Source organism: Sminthopsis crassicaudata, chromosome 3 (assembly GCF_048593235.1).
Source record: "Sminthopsis crassicaudata isolate SCR6 chromosome 3, ASM4859323v1, whole genome shotgun sequence".
Lineage (NCBI taxonomy): Eukaryota > Metazoa > Chordata > Mammalia > Dasyuromorphia > Dasyuridae > Sminthopsis > Sminthopsis crassicaudata.
This window is the reverse complement of record NC_133619.1, coordinates 249,028,274-249,040,735: the sequence shown is the minus strand read 5'-3', so window position 1 is coordinate 249,040,735 and position 12,462 is coordinate 249,028,274. Positions and strand designations below refer to the sequence as shown.

The following is a 12,462-nucleotide window of genomic DNA, read 5'->3' as shown; positions in this document are numbered from 1 at the left end:
ATCGATACTCAGCCCCCCAGCCCTCTCTCTGGTTGCAGATGGTTCTGTCCATCACAAGTCTAATGGAATTGGTAACTCCTTCTGATTACTGTATTCAATATTGCCTGCTTTTGGTCAAGAGTCCCTAATCAAGGAAAGCATTGAGATATTCTATGCTCTGCAAAACCTTGTCTTGAAGTCAGAGGATAATTTGAGGCAACATATTTTAAAGTTAAACCTGACATGTTACACTTAGTAAGAAAATGCAGTTTGCCTAAAAATATCAAAATAATTAAGACAATATTTAAAAAGGTAGCTAGATACTAAGCTATAAAAAGATACAAAAGCCAAAAACAGAACATAGGTTACTAAATTTCATAAACCTGAAAATGAAAATAATATTAATGAAAGGAAAAAGATTAAAATAGTATAAACATGCTTTAAAGCAAAAACAAAAATATCAGAAAGAAACAAAAAAAATTCTACTTGCATATCCTATTATGAAACAAAAATCTCCCTACACATACTTTTCTACCACTCTAAAAGCTAGGATTCTTAATTTGTAATATTCTTCTGTTCCTATTAGTTTAAAACTGTATTTTTAATAAAAATATTATATTTTACCAAAATCCTAGATCCAGCACATATCAATGAAGAAGTGTCAAATTAAAAACAATCATGAAAATATTTGAATGCTAAGAGCTTGAAAATTTGAAGTTTACAGAAGTTTACAGAAAAGGAGAACCATAAACTGTATTTTTAACTGCCACACAATTAGTGTATAGAATAGTTCAAAAGCATGTAATGTAATGAAAAGATATTATTCACTAATTTTGTTGCAAAGTAACTTGATTCAGTTTATAAAATGTTTCCAATTCCAAGCAGTCTCAGTATTCCTATATGATTGAAAATAACTCAAAGTTCCAGATCATTGTTACAAAGTTGTTCACACTCAAGGCAATGAACACCAGTGGGAAAAGTTAGAGAAAAAGAAAAAGACATTTTTGTAAAATCTCTTCAAAAATATCAATACTCATGTAAGCATTAACCTCACAGCAACAAACTATAGGTAGAATTCTTTGATTTCCTCAGGTGATCTCTTTGCATATTTTTTTAACATACTTTTTTTATTATAACTTTTTATTTACAAGATACATGCATGGGTAATTTTTCAGCATTGACAATTGCAAAACCTTTTGTTACAATTTTCCCCTCCTTTCCTCCATCCCCTTCCCCAGATGGCAGGTTGATCAATACATGTTATATGTTAAAGTATATCAACATACATTTTTATAAAACTCTGCGTTCTAAATTTTTCTTCCTTCTTTCCTCCCTCTTCTCAAGACAGCAAACAATCTGATATAGGTTAGATATGTGTAAATCCTTTTAAACATATTTCCATATTTTCATCTTGTTCTTTGCATATTTTTAATAAATCTCTTTTGTTCCCATTCTCAGTCTCTTATCTTCAACGTATGGATGATTGGTTAATGTCCTCCCAGTGCACAGCTTGATTCTGGCTAACAGTGGTATGCTTTCAGCAAATACAGCCTTCCTGGGAGTGTTTGACTTAATAGTTCATCAGTTCCACTATGTCTGGGTCATAGAATTCTCTTAACTCTGATGGCTTTGCCATCATTCCTGGCCAGAACTATAGCAAAGATAGATGAGTATTAATCTTGATATTGAATACCTCATGATTTTCAACCTCTTTGATGTATAGAGTTGTATCAATTTTAAAAGCAACTTCTACTTTTAAATGTCACTGATGCATAAGTCAAATGATGCAAACACATACATATGTAATGTTCAAAGATATTCCATTCTCATGCTACTAAATGTCAAAGATACAAACAGAATAGAATGCATTAGATTGTAGGCTGTTGCAGGTTTCAGTATAACTGTACATTTTCCCTTATCATCCATGGACTGACTGCACATTAGTAGAATCAATGATTTCTGAAGAGCAACAACAACAGCCACTACAACACTCTAATGGATATTAGGATGCATAAAAGAATAAAGTATGTGAGTTTTTCAAGTGTATTAAAGGAGAGAGACTAAAAGCTTCTTCACATAGATACCAATTTGCATTAAAATCCAAACCCGAATTTTGCCTTCAGAAATTTAAATATGTGTCCATCCCATTTTAAGAAATTGTTTAATAAATAGGTTGAGAAGAACTGTCAGACATGGTTCCAGAGCAAACTGGTATGGTAAGGGAATCTTCAGAAGATGGCAGAGTCAAAACAGGGACTTGCCCAAGCTCTCCCCCAAACATCTCCAAATACCTTTAAATAATGACTCTAAACAAATTATAAAGCATCAGAACTCACAAAAAGATGGCGTAAGGAAGCGTCTAGTTTCCAAATGTTTCTGAAATTTTCTTGCTTTTAACACTGAGAGTATAAGCAATGACCTACGATTAAAGAACTGAAGGTCACAATAAACTTGCCACCTATGCCACATATGGCTGTGTAACCTTTGCTGTAGGAAGCATGTTTAAAAATATGAATAAAATGAATTGTTTTATCTGTATCATGAATTCATTAAATTATCATATCAGACTAAAGAGAATAGTAGAGTTAAACCCTGAAAAAAGTCAGCTTTTCACAAAGTGACTATCAATGTGGTCTAAGTAAATATGTAATTGCTGCTGACTTGTGAAGAATGACAGCATCCGTTCTCTCTCAAAGGAATGGTGAACTCTACTCTTGTAGTATCTTTTCTATTTATAACAAACCAAAAAGCTGCTAATAGCCCTGACAACCGTGTTTCACTAAGGAGCCAGCTGGTTACATAAAGCACTGTGACATACAATATTGCTTGGGGTTCAAATAAAGAGTAAATATAAAAATAAGCAGAATCCAAATATATCTATATAGATGGAACTGTTTAATAAAACACTGAACATGTATACATATATTGTATTTAATTTATACCTTAACATATTTAATATGTATTGGTCAACCTGCCATCTGGGGCGGGGCAGGAGGGGAAAAATTGGAACAAAAGGTTTGGCAATTGTCAATGTTGTAAAATTACCCATGCATATATCTGGTAAATAAAAACTATAATTTAAAAAAAACTTTCTCCTTAATCATCCACTTTATTACTTGATCATATGTTTGTGTTTTAGTATTAAATTTTTTATTAAAAAATTAAATAAAACACTGAGAAAAACCTTCAGGTAAATATTCATTCAATTGAAGATGTTAATTGTTCTCATTATCTCAGTTTTGTTATTATATATCAATCCATGGGAACCCTTCATGATAGTCCGAGCCTGTAGCATCTGTTGCTAATAAGAGTAATGTAGCTTGCATTTTGTTCTGAATGATATTTCTCACTCCAAGGAGCAGTTAGGTGGTGCAGTGGATAGAGCACCAGCCCTCAAGTCAGGAGGACCTGAGTTCAAATTTGGTCTCAAGACATTTAACATTTTCTTCCTGGGTGACCCTGGGCAAGTCACTTAATCCCAATTGCCTCAACAACAACAACAACAACAGCAGAAGATATTTCTCACTCCACTTCTTTAATGTTAGAAAATCATAAATCATTTTCATATAAAACAGCACAGTAGATTGAAGTAAGAAATTCAGTGCAAAGGCCAATAGTTCCACTAATAGAATTTTCCATCATCCTCTCTCACCACAAACAGTTAATAATTATCTTTCCAATTCCTACTCTTCCCTCTGTGATAAATTATACTCTTAAATTTCTGTGATTTTTCTTTCTCTCTTTTGCCTAATAGTTCACATGATTGATGTAAGACTTTCAGGCATTTTTCTTCAAAGCATTTTGGCTCCTGATGGGAAGCAACAGCCCATGGAGATGAACCTTCTTGGACTTGATGGGTCCTGGCAGCATTGCCAGGGGTTAAGAAGGGAAGGGACAGGTGAGAGGAAACATGCATATATACACACAAACCTGGTGAGACCCCCAAAGAAAGAGCATTAGGAGAGAGGCAGTCATTCATATTCTGACACTCATGATCATACCCTCACTCTCTGCATCCCACTATTCCTCCAGTCCCCCTTGTAAATGTTGCCAGTTATGCAAATATATGATCCATGTAGCCAGAGCCATCCTCTTGGAGGGACCTGTCAGAGTGGTCCATGAATCATTTAACAAACTCTCAATGACCCAGGAACTCATCTGTAAGAAAGGGAGTGCAGGGATTTAAGAGATCACTTACCTAGGCTGAACTGCAGAGTCCATGCTGGTACTAGGTATCCAAGGTGTTATATGGTGGCTGACCAAGTAGGGATATTCAAATCCCATTTGTGATTCAAGAAATTTCCACCCAAAATAAAGAGAACTGCCACAAAACAACAAAAGAATCTTTAATCAAGGAAAAAGAATTGCAATTCTAGACCACACAGCACCAAAGTATTGGAGGGGCTCAGGAGGGGCAGAAGGGGCAGAATTTAAATATATTTCAATAGGAAGAGAATTTCTTGGAAGGCATAATCTGATGAATCTGTTGCATAAGTTGTTTTGCATAACAACCAAAAGTCTGCAGAAAAGGCTGAGAGGCTTGGGGAATAGTGACATCTGGTCAGAACAACAGGTTCCAGGTGCAGCAGCTAGGAATATCCAGAGATATTACCAGACTGGCTCCAACTGATTCGAATTTGCTCCAACTATGGAGCCAGGGACTGCATTCAACAGAGTCCATAAAAAAAGTTAAATGACTTTACCAACAGCACACATCTAATTGCCAACAGGGCCAAACAACTAGATCCCAAGACTCCTAACTCCTAGGCTACTGTTCTTTCTGCTACATTCTCAGCACAGTATACAACACAAACTAAATGCTTAATAAATGTTTATTGATTGATTAATTAATTCTCAATGCCAGCAATATTACCCCTACCTTCTTTTAGTGGGCATATATTGCCTTTGGTTGCACTAGCATCAATTCTTTTATTAATAAATGAAATGAATGTCCAACTACATTAGAAATGTTTTTTCTTTGTCCCTTTGGATACTAGGATAGTCTTGGTTTGTCCCTGTTTATTGCTATAATTATTTATTCATCATAGTTTAAATTATTTAGTTATAATTTAATTCATTAATATTTCTCAATGGTTTAGTCTTATATTAGATTTTGAAATTATACAAGGGAGACTGTCATGAAGGACTTTATTTAGCATTTTGCAGCTTTAGATTAATATTATGACCAGGAAGATGTTCAGGAGAAGCAGAGAAACTCATAACTACATTTCACTTTGCATTTCAGTGTTGCTCTTTGTTCTTGAACATCTAAACACCACAAAAGCAATAACCCTCATTATGTTGATAATATTACCAATGATGAATAATTGAAAATAATCATGAAATGAACAAATTGAATTAAACTTCCTTTATTTTCCATGCCCCTAGGCCTGTTCCTCAGCTACAGAGAAAAGATTCTCTGCTGCTACATTTCTTTTTGCAGAGACTGAATGTAAACTTGATGCAAGACAGAGAGAATCATTGATTGGAGCCAGTGGCTCAATTTGTGGTTCTTGGCTGCAAGTATTTCTGGCTTCAAGTGCTCCTGGTATTCTCAAAAAGTACTCAGAGACAGGATGTATGAAACATTGAGAACTCCACTATTCCATTTCCCCACAAAATTCCTGGGAAGGTACACATAGTGCTCTATGCTAACAACAAAAAAAGGTCTAGATTTGGTGAGATTGGATTGTGAGATCCACAAGGTTCTTGTTGGACAGACACTTCTGTGCCATGTATGCAGCCCTCCCATTTCCTATCAGTTTTCTAAAATGATTTCTAATGAAATCTTCCATGCTAGAAACTTCCAGCCTCATAGTTACTCAACTCACCCTTACTTGCAGCTCACTGTCAATGACATCAGAGATGAGAAACCAATCAGATGTACCTATAAGAATTCTGTAGAAAGCTGATAGCTGCCACCCTCATTTTTGAATGATACAAGGGAGTAGATGGAATATGAATTTCCTTGAATTACATTAGCATAAATGAAAAAAATCCTGAAGATGAACTTATTTAGAATGACTTTGGACTCACTTTCTCCTTCTCCTCATCATACTGGAAACCTGGCTGTCTTTCCCAATCTGGTGACTTAATAATTTGGTTTGCAAAGGAAAGAACACAGGTTTTTAAAGAAGAGGAATTAGATTCAGATCTTTGTTCTTCAACTTAAATTGTGCTGATTATTAAGTTTAATTATTAATTATCAAATTAGATTTGATCTTGAACACTAAAGTCATTTAGCTTCTCTGAGTCTTAATTTCCTCATTTGTAAAATTAACAGGATGGGGTTTGGTTAGGTAATTAATTTCTAAGATCCCTTTCTAATTCTAAACATGTGATTCTATGATTTTGTGATGAAAGGACTCTGGGAAACTTTGAAGTGTTACACCAAAGCTTCTTAAACTGTGGGTTGCAACCCCATCTGGGGTCATGTAGCTGAATATGGAGGTCATGCAATTATAATTTATTATTAGTAAATGTTTGATTTGTATAACTATTTTATATACTTATTTAGCATTTTGCAGCTTTAGATTAATATTATGACCAGGAAGATGTTCAGGAGAGCAGAGAAACTCATAACTAAATTTCACTTTACATTTCAGTGTTGCTCTTTGTTCTTGAACATCTAAACACCACAAAAGCAATAACCCTCATTATTTTGATAATATTACCAATGATGAATAATTGAAAATAATCATGAAATGAACAAATTGAATTAAACTTCCTTTATTTTCCATGCCCCTAGGCCTGTTCCTCAGCTACAGAGAAAAGATTCTCTGCTGCTATATTTCTGCTCAGGACCATTGAAAAATTTCTCAGATGAAATGGGGTCACAAGTAAAAAAAAGTTTAAGAAGTCCTGTGCTATGCCAGTGGAAGATTTTATTATTAATAACATGAATGATTATTTTCATTAACTTACTATAGAATCGAGAGCTAGAAGGAGTCAGAAAAGTCTTATCATTTAGCCTTTACTCATATATCCTTCCTTCATCTGTAATTTAGATGAGAAAACAGAAATTTGGAAAAATTAAGTGACTTTTTACATAGCTAGTAAGGAGAACTGAATCCAAGTCCTCAGCCTCCAGATCCAGAATCCTTCCCTTTAAATACACCATGAAAGACTTTTAATGTCATCTAGTGTTCTTCTCGCTGGAAAATCTCCACCTTTCTATGCCTTCATGGTGGAGAGAAGGCAGACTTAATGATTTTTTGTGGTCAGGCAGATTAATCATCAGAATCAGGCCAGTCCTTTACTAATAGTAACTCTGAGTTTAATAAATAGGATCATCCACTGGCCACAAATGGGTATTATTTCTATCACAAGTTTTTTATTCAAAGCCTTTTCAATGAGCCAGGTAACTGGTTTGACCTTGTGATCTATATCTTGTCACTGGACCCAAATGGCTCTGAAGGGAAAAGTGAGGGGGGCAGCTAGGTGGCGCAGTGGATAGAGCACCAGCCTTGAATTCAGAAGGACCCGAGTTCAAATCTGGTCTCAGATACTTAACACTTCCTATCTGTGTGACCTGGGCAAGTCACTTAACCCCAGCCTCAAAAAGAAAAAAAAAAAAAAAGGGGGGGGGGAAGTGAAACAGGTGACTTTGCACAGCTCTCCCTCACTTAAATCCAACTTACTTGCATGTCACAATATGAGCTCCCTGATAATGTAGTACTCTATGAGAATGAAGTACAAAAAATAACAGCAAAACAACATAAAATGCCTACTATGTGCTAAGCTCTTTATAAATTTTATCTTGTTTGATTCTCACAATAATTCTGTGAGGTAAGTGCTCCTGTTATTTCCATGTTTTCACCTGAGGAAAATGAGAAGTTAGTTGAACTATCCAAGGTTATATAGTTGGTAAGTGTCTACAGCAGGATTTAAACTCAGGTCTTTTTATCTCCAGGTTTAGTGCTTTTACCCATTATACCACACAGCTATCACTGGCTAAACTCTGGAGAACCCCTAAATCACAGAGAATCTTCAGGGGAAGAATTTGGATGAGGCTCATTGTTATTCTTATGAATATATGCTTACCTAGAGATAGATGGTGGAGAATCCATTCCCTAACTGAACATAACTGACCCCTAATTAAAGTTGACAATTGTCAAATCCAATGAAGCTAAAATGACTTTTATATTTTTAAATACAACAGAACTTTATTAAAAATTTAAAAACCAGAGTATCGTAGCACTTGCTGTTGCACCATAACCATGCCTTTATTAAAAATCAAAATTTTTGCTTAAAAAAGTAAAAAACATTCTTAGCTCATTGCCCTACAAAAAAGAGATGACTGACCAGATTTGGTTGGTAGGCTATATGGTTTCCTCATACAGAAGACTCTGTGACTTTATGAGCAGCAAGACTCCAGAGTGCACTTAACTAGATTAAAATGTAATTGGGAAATTAAAAAAATAAAATAAAAACATAATACAACATCAATAATGCTAATTTGTTGTTTTCTAATTCAATATGTGGCCAGCAGGGTTTCTGTTTTAGATTGACACCACTGATTTACACTTCCTCTCAAGGAAGTTGGCAATCATACTGGTGAGGGGAAAAATCCAAAAGAGAGCCAAAATATTGTTTTATATGTATCTCTTTATCTTATTTTAACATTTTAATGGATCTATGATCTCAGTTTGCAGTGTTGCAGGAATTCCCTCTAATAATGTAGCAATCCATCCATGATCACCTTTCTCTTATAATGCTTATCCTCCTATACATAAATCCTGGAGGTGGGTATAGCGTGCCTAATAATCTGGAGACCTTAAAGACTCTAATTACATAATTACCAATGAACCGACCATTGATTAACCTTTGATCTTGCTATGTCCATCTTTATTTTCTGCTTTCAAATTTTTCTGAAGATATCCATCACACTATAGAACTTCTGAAATTAATATTTATTAAAAATATATGGTTTACAGATTTTTTTATTAATGAACCCACCTAAAATTGCTTAGAAAGAAAAATGCTTATTTTCGAGTGATATAGCAATATCAGACAACATGGAAGGGACAAGAAGAACTTCAAAGGGAATTTTTAGAACATCTAAGAAGTACCCAGAATGTTTTACTATCAGGAATAAATTTCTTTTGATATAGTTTATGCAGGCCACTTCTTTATTCTTTTTCTAGGTTGCAAAGTGGATAAAATTCTTTATTTGGAATCAAGAAGACCTTGAGTTCAAATGCTGCTTTACATACTTATTAAACTGGGTAAATCATTTGCCATTTGTATGTCTCAATTTCTTTATCTGTAAAATGGGGATAATAATAGGATTACCTCCACAGAGTTTTATTATCAAATGAGATAATATATTAAAATCATTAAAAATCTTAAAATGGTATATCAGTGATAGCAAATATCATTATGTCTTTTTATTATTCTAGAATCCTGAAGACAGCAGCATGCTGCTGATCTCATTCTGGTGACCCTCTTTCTTCTTTTTTTTTTTTTTTCAAAATACAGGCATGGATAGCCCTCAACATCCACGGTGTTCCAAACTTTTTCTTCCTCCCTCCCCTCAATCCTTTCTCAGATAGCAAGCAATCCAATATATGTTAAACATTTGCAATTCTTCTAAACCTATTCCCACAATTATCATGTTGCACCCCCCAAAAAAATCATATCAAAAAGGAAAAAATGAGAGGAAAAAAATAACAACAAAAAAAGGTGAAAATACTATGTTGTGATTTAGTCCCCATAGTTCTTTTTCTGGAAGCAGATGGCTCTCTCCATCATAACTATTAGAACTGGTCTGAATCACATCATTGTTGAAAAGAGCCACATCCATCAGAATTGATCATCACATAATCTTGTTGCCACGTACAATGTTCTCCTGATTCTGCTCATTTCACTCAATATCTGTTCATGTAAGTCTTTCCAGGCCTTTCTGAAATCATCCTGTTGATCATTTCTTACAAAACAATAATATTCCATAACATTCATATACCATAATTTTCAGTTTCTAGCCACTACAAAAAGGGCTGCCACAAACATTTTTGCACATGTGAGTCCCTTTCCCTTTTGTATGTTTTCTTTGGAATACTGGCCCAGTAGAGACACTGCTGGATCAAAAGGTATGCACAGTTTGATAGCTCCTTGGGCATAGTTCCACAATACTTTCCAGAATGGTTGGATCAGTTCACAACTCCACCAACAGTGTATTACCATCCCATTTTCCCCACATTCCCGCCAATATTTATCTTCTTTTTAGAACATCTGAGAGTTGGGAGAAGAGAATAAAGGGAGAGTTACCCACAGCAGTAGCCAGTACATGTCAAAGACAAGACTTGAATCTTCTTCCTTTTGGTTGTGAAGCCAGGTCTTCATCCACTAACCCCTCATTCATATAAGAGAGATTATTAAGTAGCTCAATCCTGAAAACATTGGGGGAAAGAAAAACAAATAAACAAACAAAAAAAAAAACCATAAAGCACTCAGCCTCAAAATGATCAAAACCAAAAGTCAGCAGTGTAATAAAGAAGATGTAAATAGAGGCAGTGAATGTTGATGCTGAATTGAAACAAAAATTATGTAAAACATTGATGGAAGGTAGTCAATTATATCAGCCCACTGTATTCAAGATTTGTTACACATGTAAATAGAGTAATTATCTATGGGGCATGATTTTTAAAATATGTAATAATTAAATTAACATTTTTATACTTAATTTTCAATTTTACTTTTCTCAATTATGTGTAAACAAAAAATTTAAAGATTTATTTTTTAAATTTTGAATTCTAAATTCTCTTCCTTCCTTCCTCCCCTTCCCCTTCTTGAGAAGGCAAGCAGTCTGATGTAGATTATGCATGTGCAATCATGCAAAACATTTCCATATCAGTCATGTTTAAAAGGAAACATAGAGAAAAAAAATAAGAAAAATAAAGTTTTTAAAAAAATATGCTTCAATCTGTATTTAGACCTCATCAGTTCTTTCTCTGAAGGTGGATAGTATTTTTAGCATAAGTTCTTTGAGATTGTGTTGGATCATTTTGTTTCTGAGAACATCTGTCATTTCCAATTGATCATAATACAATATTGCTGTTTCTGTGTACACTGTTCTCCTGATTTTGCTTACTTCACTTTGCCTCAATTCATGTAAGATTTCCCAGATTTTTCTGATTTCTGATTTCTAAAAAGCCTGGAAAACTTATATGAACTAATACTTAGTGAAGTGAGCTGAACCCACCAGAACATTGTACATAGTTAACAGCAAAATTGAGAGATGATCAACTGTGCCACACTTAGTTCTTTTTGGGAATATAATGACCCAAGACAATTTCAATACACTTGGGAAAGAAAATGTCATCTGCATCCAGAGAAAGAATGATGGAGACTAAATGCAAATCAAAGCATACTATTTTCACTTTTTTATTTGTTTGTTCTTTTCTCTTGGTTTTTCCCCTTTCATTTTCATTTTTCGTTCACAACATGATTAACATGGAAATCTATTTATAATGATGGTATATATATAACCTATATCAAATTGTTTGTTGTCTTAAGAAAGAGAGAGGAAAGGAAGGGAGAGAATTAAAAAATTGGAACTCAAAATCTTACAAAAGTGAATGTTGAAAACTATCTTTACATGTAATTGGGAAAAAGAAAATATTGTTAAATGAAAAAAATTTTTTAAAGAATCCTGCTCGAAACTAGGCATTGACCCATCCTTAACACTATATACCAAGATTGGGTAAATTATGGTATATGAAGGTTATGGAATATTATTGTTCTGTAAGAAATGACCAGCAGGATGATTTCAGAAAGGCCTGGAGAGACATGAACTGATGCTGAGTGAAATGAGCAGGACCAGGAGATCATTATATACTTCAACAACAATACTACATGATGATCAATTCTGACAAATGTGGCCCTCCTTCAACAATGAGATGAACCAAATCAGTTCCAATAGAGCAGTAATGAACAGAACCAGCTACACCCAGAGAAAGAACTCTGGGAAATGAGTGTGAACCAGTATATATAGCATTGTCCAATTCCTCTGTTTTTGTCTGCCTGAATTTTTGATTTCCTTCACAGGTTAATTGTACATTATTTCAAAGTCCAATTCTTCTTGTGCAACAAAATAACTATATGGACATGTATACATATATTGTATTTAACTTATAGTTTAATATATTTAACATGTATTGATCTATCTGCCATCTGGGGGAGAGGGTGGTAGGGAAGGAGGGGAAAAATCAGAACAAAAGGTTTTGCAATTGTCAATGCTGAAAAATTGCCCATGCATATATCTTGTAAATAAAAAGCTATAATAAAAAATAAAATAAATCAGAGGGGCAGAAACAAGTAAGGGTACTCATGAGATGTTAATACCAAAGCTAAAGTAATCTCTACGTTGTTGAGTTTCTTGGTGGAGAGCTTACTACATTTAGGATCAAATAAAATAATCTCTGATTTAAAAAAAAATCCTCATCATTTCTTATAGCACAATAGTATTCTATCACAATATAT

The 12,462-nt window shown here is 34.2% G+C and overlaps 1 pseudogene; it reads right to left on the bottom strand.

Moving 5' to 3' along the window:
* Positions 1–2,304: 2,304 nt before the first annotated feature.
* Positions 2,305–3,740, bottom strand: LOC141562004 (protein C-mannosyl-transferase DPY19L3-like; annotated as a pseudogene).
* Positions 3,741–12,462: the final 8,722 nt, after the last annotated feature.